The 9,455-nt window shown below is 43.7% G+C and overlaps 1 long non-coding RNA gene across 1 annotated transcript; it reads left to right on the top strand.

The window, feature by feature from the left end:
* The first annotated feature begins 2,668 nt into the window (after window positions 1–2,668).
* LOC146403614 (uncharacterized) lies at window positions 2,669–5,003 on the top strand. The gene is made up of 2 exons (XR_014804610.1): window positions 2,669–3,006; window positions 3,137–5,003. It is a non-coding gene; the product is annotated as an uncharacterized LOC146403614 (long non-coding RNA).
* The last annotated feature ends 4,452 nt before the right edge of the window (window positions 5,004–9,455 follow it).

Below are 9,455 nucleotides of genomic sequence, written 5' to 3'. Positions count from 1 at the left end.
GTCTGTAATAGAATTTCACTTGCATGAAAATGTTTGCAGAGTCACCAAATGGACTTAAGAAAACGCGTAAGGTGGTTTTTCCAAAAGGAAAAAAGAAAAACCACCTGTCAGAACTCTGCCACCAGGACAAAACTGATGCAAAAAACCAGTCACAAAAATCCTTCAGAGAAGGTCGTCTGGTCACCCAAAGAAATTTATAAATTGTCTGGAGAAGATGGATCAGATGCCATCAACACTATTCTTACGCATTAGGAAGCATGGCGGGGGGGGGGGGGGGGGGGACGAAGCCTACGTGGAAATAACAATGCAAACAGTTCCATCTTTACCAGGAAAGACATACTGACCAGGCATTTTTTAAAAACCGTACTTAATTCCTTAAAAATGCTAGAACCTCAAGAAGTTTCACCAGTCCTTTGGGGCCAGCTCTCCTCCCTCTGTGCTTGCTCCCGGTGCATCCATCCTTTAACTACCTGTAAATTTACTGAAGTCAGAGACCGTCTGATTCATTTCAGTACAGCCTTCAGCATATATCTCTGTGCTCTTACAATCATAAACAGGAGAGTTTAAATGAGCAGTTTTCGGAGCTCTCGTTGCAAACAGATCCGACTAGTATCCTTGAGGATTCAGGTTCGATGCCTGGCCCCGCTCAGTGGGTTAAGGATCCGGCGCTGCCCTGAGCTGTGCTGTAGGCCGCAGAGGCAGCTTAGACTTGGCATTGCTGTGACTGAGGCAAAGGCCAGAAGCTGCAGCTATGATTCGACCCCTAGCCTGGGAACTTTCATATGCCACAGCGGAGGCCCTAAACAAACAGACAAACAAAAAACAACAAAAGAGAGAGTGGTTTTCAAACTTTGGGTGCATGAGCAACACCAGAAGATTTTGCCAAAAGGCCCAACCTTCAGACCCCAGATTCCAGAAAATCGGATCTAGTACATCTGAACTGAACTCAGCGATTAATTCAGATATTCAATAAGCATTTATGAAGTATTTACGTGGTAGGTGTTATTAACTCCACTATACGAACAAGTATACTTTACTCCACAAGTAAAGTAACCTGCTAAAGATCACAAAACAAAATAAGTAAGGGTCACGTTTAGGCTGAAGTAGCAGCCCATGCATCCCCCCACTCACTCATTCATTCTTCATTCACTTACTCAACTGGTCATTAAAAACCTGCGGGCTTTCGAAAGGAAAACTCACACACCGACACCAAATGCCAATTATTTCTGTACTCTTCGCTGGCAGTCCCGAAAAACCTTCCCCCCGTGGCGCCCTGGAAGCCATCGGAAAGTGCACACGAAAGAAGAGAAGAGGGACGGCCTGGCTTTATTTCTAGAGATGGCAGCACTTCGCTATTTTAGGAATAGCTCTTTTCTTCGTACACTAATTTTTTTCAATGGGAAATATATTTTCAGAGGTGACTTTTAAATCTCTCTTTCTGTCTAGTGGCTTAGTCTTTTAGACGTTAGGAAAATCCATCTCTTTAAATTCATATTACCTTTCATAATCGCCATCAATATAAACAGAAGTCCCCGATTTTTTTTTTTTTTTTTGCTTTTGTTTTTGGGCTTTTTCGGGCTGCACTCACGGCCTATGGAGGTCCCCAGGCTAGGGGTCGGATCGGAGCTACAGCTACTGGTCTCGACCGCAGCCACAGCAACGCCAGATCCCAGCCACGCCTGCGACCCACACCACAGCTCAGGCAATGCCGGATCCTTAGCCCACTGAGCGAGGCCAGGGATGGAACCTGCATCCTCATGGTTCCTAGTCGATTCGTTTCCACTGATCCACGACGGGACCTCCAAGTCCCCAATTTTTTTTTTTTTTTTTTTTTTTTTTTTTGTCTTTTGTTGTTGCTGTTGTTGTTGTTGTTGCTATTTCTTGGGCCGCTCCTGCGGCATATGGAGGTTCCCAGGCTAGGGGTTGAATCGGAGCTGTAGCCACCGGCCTACACCAGAGCCACAGCAACGCGGGATCCGAGCCGCGTCTGCAACCTACACCACAGCTCACGGCAACGCCAGATCGTTAACCCACCGAGCAAGGGCAGGGACCGAACCCGCAACCTCAGGGTTCCTAGTCGGATTCGTTAACCACTGCACCATGACGGGAGCTCCAAGTCCCCAATATTTTTAATCGAAAAGAGTATCACTTGCTTTAATTTTTCTCATCACTCTCACTCCTGGGGAAAGAAACATTCCTACTATTTCTGAACTTAACTAAAACAGAGATTAAACTGTCTTACACCTCACACATGTCATATGACAAGTACAATACCCATGTTTAAGTTCTGAGCCGAGTATTATCTTACTACAGTGATGTTCCTACATAAGGCCTAAGAACGGACAAGTGTAAGACCCAGTATAACACCTGAGAAGAAAATACAGCAAAAGGACTTACGCTGCAGGTACACTTTCAAACGAACACAGATAACTGGACAAATAAAATGTCCGCATTCCAGTGAAAATTCTTTTCTAGGTCATAAGACAAACATTACTTTCAAACTTGCGCAATTCAGGAGGGGGAAACATGTTTTGTTTTCAGCCTCTTGAGGGCCACTGTGGTGTTCCGTCTCCGGGACGGAAAACTCACCCCTGGACCCACACCTGTAACTGCCATCCTCTGCCTGGCCTCCTACTGCATATATCCAGGTCAACAAAAACGGCTTCTTGCTACACTAGAGAAGGTCAGGGGACAAAAAACCTCTTGCTTTGCTATGCTTCCTGCTTTGTTATCAGGACATACCAGCCTCTAGGCTTCAGGTGCTCTGAGAAAACAAGTGGAGAAGCAGAGAGAGAAATGGACTCGCTGCCAGCAGCCTTCGTGAATTCAAGCTGATTCACTCTGTTTGTTCGGTTCCCATATCAGCTCAGTTAATGATACTCCACCGGAATATATTTGTCCAGGAGTCCGGGCAGAAGCATTTCTCAGTAAGACAACAGGTCCAGGCTGCGCTTGGGGATGTGAAAGGAAGAGAAAGCTGACGGAGAAACATCCTGAGCTTCTCAAGTAAGCGCTTTCTCTCTAAAAGATGTTTTCCTTCCCCCACGATTTTGCGCAGTATTTGAGTAACCGCGATTTACCAGGGGCTGTAGAGATTATGTTACATCTGTATCAACACACACTGCATTCTTTTCAGGGCAGAGTTCTGACTTGCTTCCACTGGACTTCGGAGGAGAGACAGTCCCCCCAGCAAAGCAGATACATCAGAGCAGATGGCAGCTTTATCACTCATCTAGAGCTTCCTGATTAGTTGGGTTTTTTTAACCTCGAGGAAGACAATCACGACAATGTTCCCAATTTCTTGATTCGTACAAATAATCACACTATAAAAGTTACTTCATTTTAGTTCTTCCCTCATCACAGCTATGAGCAGGCACTGCATCACACGGTTTCACGTCTCCTTCCCAAAGATCCAACCCAGTTCAGCACTCTTTTGTCCTGGCCGCAGATAAGGAAATTATAAAGCAACTTGTCCAAGGTGACACAGCTACCAGCGGCACAGCCAAGATCTGAATTCAGGTAGGTCTAACGGGGAAGCCAGCACGTCATTAGACGGTGTGTGTACCAAGAACCTAACTGCAACCCTCGAGACGTGCCGTCGTGGGTCACCAGAACTTGAGGACTACTTCCCTACACGTTTCTAAGACGCCAGCCCTCCTCCCCCAATCCTCTAAAGCGGGCCTCAAATGCTAGGTCCTAAAGCTGTCTCCTCCCTCAGTCCTTCACGGGGTTCACCTCTCTCCCCTCCTCGTCTGTGCGCATCCGGTCCATTCCGTAACCATATGTAAGCTTCTTGAGAAAAGAGACAGTCTGATTCATTTGATTGTGTCTATGGACTCCCTGGTGATTCCAAGTGGGGTAGAGGGACCAGGTCACTTAAAGGAACACTGCCTCCCGCTCTTTCTAACACCGAATTGAAATCATGTCCCAAAGAGGCAAGGACAAAATAAAAGTTCATTTCCACTTCCTCCACTCAAATATTTTTGTAAGTTCCTGTACCTTGTTGTCTGATGACATTTTAAAAGTCTCTAACCTTTCTCTAAACAGACCAGTGTTGCAGACTAATCTTACTCGTGGTCAGAGAGCTCAGTTTTCAGGCACTAGTAAGATAGCCGGTTCTGTTTCTATCACCATGTGACCTCGGTAAATAAAACCCTCCTCTCGGTCTTGCTTCCCCACTGACACAGGGATGTTCAGCTTTTTAAAGTCAGGAAGATGTTATGAACCTATCTGAGACCAAATAAGAAACTTCTCAAGTATGCTAGGGAGGGGAAATAACTCCCACCAATTAAAGTTATTTTTATTTTAAGAGCTTAAAAAATCTTTGGCACAACATTGTAATAAATCAACTACACTTTAATAAAGTTTAAAAAAAGAGTTTTAAAAATCTAAGTATAAAAGGGTAAAAGCTATGCTAAGTTTGGAAGTGAATCAAGGGTAAATCCTCAAAACTGGATCTAATTCCCCCACATATGTCCTTCCCAAAAGAAATAAATCTTTAGGCAAGAATCACAGGAAAAGGATAAAGTGTCCTAACCACTCAATTACAAAAAAAAAAAAGTAAATGGATGATGATTTCACCACAGGGGGTGTTTCTCAAGTAACCAGATACCAAAAGCTTGCAGAGTACACTGTACTTAATTCCATCTCAATTACAGAGCTCAGAAGGGAAGAAAAACACAGGGAGAAATACGTTTTATTTAACCATGGTGACTTTGGGAATTTTATGAGCTATAGGAACACAGATCCGTATTTAGAAACCCATTACAAAATTAAGCACAGAGATGGTCAATGATTACAGACGCTTCAGTTGATCAGAATGTACTTAGAAACTGGAATCCTGACTTCCACTGAGAACTTACTAGCACCGGCCATTAAGGATATGATTTGTGGGTACAAATTAAATTCATGTAATAAATTAAATTAATGGAAATAGTGATCGATGCTCTATATCCCCAATTACTCAAGATTAGGGGAATAAAATTTACCTTTTTCAAACATCAGACCTATCGTGATTTTCGTAACACACACCGTAGCCCATGACATGTACTGAGGCTACTACCCCTGTCAAAAGATAAGTGAATTTCAACTATCATCTTTTGGAAAGGTTCAAAGGTCATTTTAAGAAGCAACCACTCTTCAGTTCTGAGTCAGCCCTCTTTGGGGAGCAGCAGAGAATAAAATGCCTCTTCATTCACTTCCGATGTCCTTAGTACCTAGAACAGAGCCAACACAAAGTAGCATATAATGAGTAAACCAATGCAAGACGCGAAATGCAAGAATTGTGGGCCACAGCTAGTTTCCACATTCTAGAAGAAAGGAGTGGATGCTTCTTTCTGGATGGAGACAGCAGCAAAAGTGGAAGAAAGGCACGATCAACACGGCCAGGTGGCCCTCAAGGTGATGGGCGCCAGCAACTGGGCTTTATTCTAAGCACTGCGAGGACTCCTGGTGGCTCGGTCAGCCGCAGGGCAACTTCACAACCTGCATCTGGCCATCATCCAGCCATCGGGCACCGCTCCTCCACGCCAGGACTGCCTGGCGACCAGCTGCGAAAACCTACATGGCCAGTGCCTCCGCAGAGACCCTCACTCAGACGTGACCAGAGATGGACGCGTCTAGTCTCTAGTGAAATCCCTACTGTGAGGAGTTCCCATGTGGCGCAGGGGTGAAGAACCTGACTAGTATCCATGAGGATGCCCATTTGATCCCTGGCCTTGATCCGTGGGTTAAGGACCCACATTGCAGGGAGCTGCAGCATAGGTCTTAGATGTGGCTTGGATCTGGCTTTGCTGTGGCTGTGACATAAGCTGGCAACTGCACCTCCAATCCTACCCCTAGCCTGGGGAACTTCCATTTGCCACAGGTTAAAAAAAAAAAACCAACCAAACAAACAAACAAAACAAAAAACCCCACTGCTGAGTCTGACCAAACTTTAATGGGGGGAGGAGCCATAATCCCAGCATCACTTTTTTAAATTATGAGTTTAGCTAAATTAATGCATTACATAACCTCTCTGGTGTCTTTCCACATTCAACTCAATGAATATCTAATATTTTTACATTAGTTATGTGCTACATTCTAATTTAAACACCACTTTTTTAATTTATTTTTATTTTTTTAAAACGCCACTTGCATGTGATTTAACTTCTAAAAAAAAATAACCAACCTCCCGAGGTCCTCAATAAGCATGAATAGACCTCTAAATTTTTTTAAAACCAAGATATCTAAGATCTGCCTACCACTTGCACAGAAAATGAGTGAGAGAATGAGAAGCTGCAAAGAAAAAAGCAGCTTTTTGTCATCTTAAAATTCTCCAGTAAAAGCACGAGTTGGAAAGTATTTCAAGGTCCTTACAGCTTTTACAGTTAAGAAGAGCTCTATAAATGCTCTCTGGCTTTTCTTTCATCTGATAATTTAGATGGTTATCAAGGCTTCGATTTTCTGCAAAGAAAGGTAGCTCTTAATTCCAGGTCCTAAAAAGGAAATGTACAAAAGAGACTGGAACATCTCACGCCAGAAAGCAAAAGCTACCATCGGCCACAAGGCCACTGGAGCCAACTTGGAAGGGGTACCCACCGGCCAAACATGAGACAGTCTAGACATAAAAAGTAACGACTGCAATGGATGAAAACACTTTCAGCATATAAAACAAACACAGGATTACCTCTGGAGGTTGCTCAGACTCTGGCCCGTTCCTGCAAAACTGGTAAATGAAGAATCAATGTGGAGCTCCCGCCATGGCTCAGAGGAAACAAATCCAACTGGGAACCATGAGGTTTTGGGTTCAATCCCTGGCCTCACTCAGTGGGTTAAGGATCTGGTGTTGCCATGAGCTGTGGTGTAGGTCACAGACACGGCTCGGATCTGGCGTTGCTGCGGCTGTGGCGTAGGCGAGCAGCTGTAGCTCCGATTCGACCCTATTTAGCCTGGGAACTTCCATATGCCATGGGCACGGCCCTAAAAGAACAAAAAAACAAAAAACAAAAAAAAAAGAAAAATCATTGTGATCTTATCTTCCTTATATTTTAGGGAAACCAAGTAACGGTTTTGATGAAGAAACTTTTCTTTCTTTATTCTCCTTAAAGAATGCCAGCTACTAATGCAAACAGAATGACAGATTTTGAAAATCGTCACTTTGCAATACCTAAAGATACGGCAGACCTGGCAAGAGTCCTCAAAGAAAACCATTACACAGCATGCTGACGTGGAATTTTTAAATAGAGCCATCAAGCTAATAACATCTACACCTGTTACTCCATCTTAACATCATTAAAAGGGAGACAACCAGACATGACGTATCTTCCGATCTGACTTGCGAGACATATACGTCACCTAAGAACCACTGTTCAAAAGGCACAAATACTCAATCTACTGAAGTCGCTACAGCTAACTAACCACTTACAGAAAACGGGCAGGGGATAGAGAGACAAGTGAAACAGCATCCTAAAGACGATTATTCAAATCCAAAATGTGGGAAATTCTGCAGCACACATCATCTAATTTCTTCTATTTGAAAAGTGGCATAAAATTCAGGGGTGTAATTTACAAGTTACAAAAGAATTCAGAGACATAGTACCAACTGCAATGGGTGGCCTCCATTTGAATCTTTATTTGAATAAACAGTGAAAGGATTTCTTTTTAGAGGTATGTGGGGGAACGTGTCAAGTATTACAGGATATAGCAGCCGTGAAAATGGGCTTCTCCACTCTCCTCGGGTGGGCTGGGAAATTGGCAGCGGCTGAGATCTGAATCCGCCGTGGTGTGTGCAGCTGAGGCCAGGTCTCCCACTGGCTGCTCCCTGCCAGCAAAGGAGCAGAGCAGGAAGACAAAGACAAGCCCGGGCCTGCAAGATGTGGGACTACTCTGATGAACAGGCACCTCTGGCAAGGAGGACGCAACAGACTTGCTCAAATGTTCCTCAGACCGCACCACGGAGGAAGCCTTCCTGCTCAGCCCCCCTCCTTCCCCCCCGCATCCGCAGCGGTCAGACCCAGATCCATAGTGAGGGTTCTGGCCTCCCACAGCACCTGCCCCATTTTTCGTAACAGTTTTCCCCCAGTAAACCTCCTGCAGGTCTACCAAACCCATGCTATTAAGGAATTAGCATCAAACGTGCTGTGTGTGATAAGCCCACACCTTTTAGAGATACAGGCTTGAGTACTTAGAGGTGAAAGGACATGACGACTGAAATTTAACTCTAAAATACCCCAGCAAAAAAAAAAAAAAAAGAAAGAAAGAAAAAGAAAAAAGGAAAAAAAGGCGGGGATAAATAAGATTGGCAAGATACGGATAATTTCTCTACTTTCGCGTATATCTGAAAATATCCCTAGTAAGATTAGAAAAATACCTGACCGGTACTCCTCACAGCGGCCAAGGTCATTGAACACAAGGAAAGCCTAGGAAACCGTCACAGCTAAGAGGCATGTGAGGAGACGTGACAACTGTGCGTGACGCAGGATCTTCGAACGGCTCCCGGAACAGAGAAAGGACATGAGGGGCAGAGGCAGGATATCTGAACCGAGTGCGGACCGAGTCAGTAAGGTACCAACACGGATTCATCAATGACCACAGATGCGCCACATTAATGTAAGACATGCATAACAGGGGAGACGGGCTGCGGGGGGTCAAGTACTCTTTGTACTATCTTCACAATAATTCCGTAATCAAAAACCGTTCCAAAGTCCTTCAAAAGTAGGAAAAAAACGATTATTTAACTATCTCATCATATACGAAAAAATTCCTCAATAGATAAACCCAGTCTTCAATTTTCTTAACTCGCTGGGGTGCGGTTTTGAGGATTTCTCCTCACGGATCAATTTGCTAGAAAATGCTATTTATTTCTTGAATTCACAGAGAGTAAACTTTAAAAATTCAATCTCCCCATGTAACACCCACCCCAGAATGTCTATATATGCTGAAACAAAACAAAACAAACAAAAAACCACACACAAACAAAAAGCAAAACTGTAATTCTGATGAAACATTTATTTGTTCCAATCAAACTTTAAAATGTGACAAAAATGCATTTCTATTACCAAAAACCTTCAGGCAATCACAGAGACCAACCTTAACACAGGAAAACAAAGATTTCATTCCACAGCCCCTTGGACTTAAGAATCCATTTGAGCTCCAGAGAGAATACTAAACTAATGGGGTTATGTCAAGCTGCCAATATCCACGCTGAGGCTTTTCTGGATGCAATCTCTTGCAATGTAAGCAGCAATGAAAGGATTGCTTTTTGTTAAGTTCACCTTATATTAATTATACGATGTCCAAAGACAAAAGACCGAGGTCTTTGCTTAAAAACAGAAAATGCATAAAGCAAATCTGCAAGCTTTGACCTGTATCAGAAGCATTTGAAGAGCTTGTCAAAACACAGGTTGTTACGCCTCACCTCATTCTGCTGTTGGGTGGGGTCCAAGAATTTGTATCTCTAACAGATTTCTAAGTGA

The sequence above is a fragment of the Sus scrofa genome, chromosome 5 (assembly GCF_054392235.1).
Source record: "Sus scrofa isolate SSC_HxYL_T2T_F1_AM1 chromosome 5, Sscrofa_HxYL_maternal_Yorkshire_Landrace_v2.0, whole genome shotgun sequence".
Taxonomy (NCBI): Eukaryota; Metazoa; Chordata; class Mammalia; order Artiodactyla; family Suidae; genus Sus; species Sus scrofa.
This window is presented reverse-complemented; position numbering and strand designations above follow the sequence as displayed.